We start from the raw sequence: 1,295 nt of genomic DNA, 5'->3' as shown, positions 1-1,295 counted from the left end.
AAAAGCCTGAGGTGACCGTGGTCTTTTCCGTAGGCTTTTCTCTCCACGGATAAACCTAATCTGTTCCCCGTTTTTTACATTGACTGTGATACACGATCCCTATTGATCGCCCCACCTCACGTTTTTTTCTTTCTTCCCGCGATCCCTTTTGATCGAAATCCCCACCTTTTTTTTCCGCGATCCCTTTTGATCGAAATTATCCCCCCCCCCCACAGAAAAGCTCTACTTTGTAATTTGTCCATTTTCTGTATTTAGCCCTGTGTGGCTATAATAAAAAGATATCTATCTTTCAATCTATCTCTCTCTCTATCTATCTATCCATCTCTCTCTCTCTCTCTCTCTCTCTCTCTCTCTCTCTCTCTCTCTCTATCTATCTACTTATTCATTTATCTATTTACTGATTCTGTGACAAACAATTCTGTTTACTTATTTCCAGCGTGGACATCAAGAGCGTCAGTTTGGAAGACATGTTTTCCATCAATAGTTTTTTTCACCTCCAAATGTGACATTGAATTTAAAGACATAAATATAAAGTCGTTCCTTCATAGAGACACACAGATCTGTACGCACACGATACCTATATAAACATACAAACATCAACCACACGTATGTATGCGTTTATGCGTGTATACACACACACACACACACACACGCACACATCTTAGTACACATGCTTTCATACACACATCTTTGTAGTCGCATGCATATACGCGTGTTCTTCTACATTTATGTATTACACATGGACATCAAAAAATATATATATCTTGAAAGTCTGGCAGATAGTGACACGAGGAAGTTACAAAGCCTGAAGTTGTTTCAATTGTGCAGAAATGAATTCTTCAATGCATGGCTATGATTTATTGCTCGTCATTCTCTCTGCTAGGCATTCATTTATTCACGCCTGCATTTTAATCGCAGGCAACCTATTGTAGGAATATCCTTTCAACTAAAAGCACAAGGCCTGAAATTTTTAGGGAGGGGATTAGTTGATGACATCGACCCCAGTGCGTGACTGGTACTTAATTTATCGACCCCGAAAGAATGAAAGGCAAAGTCAACCTCGGCGGAATTTGAACTCAGAACATAGCAGCAGACGAAATACTGCCAAGCATTTCGCCCGGCGTGCTAACGATTCTGCCAGCTCGCTGCCTTACCTATTGCAGGAATATAACACGAATCCTGCATTCTTGCAGCATAAATTATATATATATATGTGTGTGTGTGTATGTATGTTTGTGTGTCTGTGTTTGTGCCCCCCAACATCGCTTGACAACCGATGCTGGTGTGTTTATGCC

Source organism: Octopus bimaculoides, chromosome 5, assembly GCF_001194135.2.
Source record: "Octopus bimaculoides isolate UCB-OBI-ISO-001 chromosome 5, ASM119413v2, whole genome shotgun sequence".
Lineage (NCBI taxonomy): Eukaryota > Metazoa > Mollusca > Cephalopoda > Octopoda > Octopodidae > Octopus > Octopus bimaculoides.
This window is presented reverse-complemented; position numbering follows the sequence as displayed.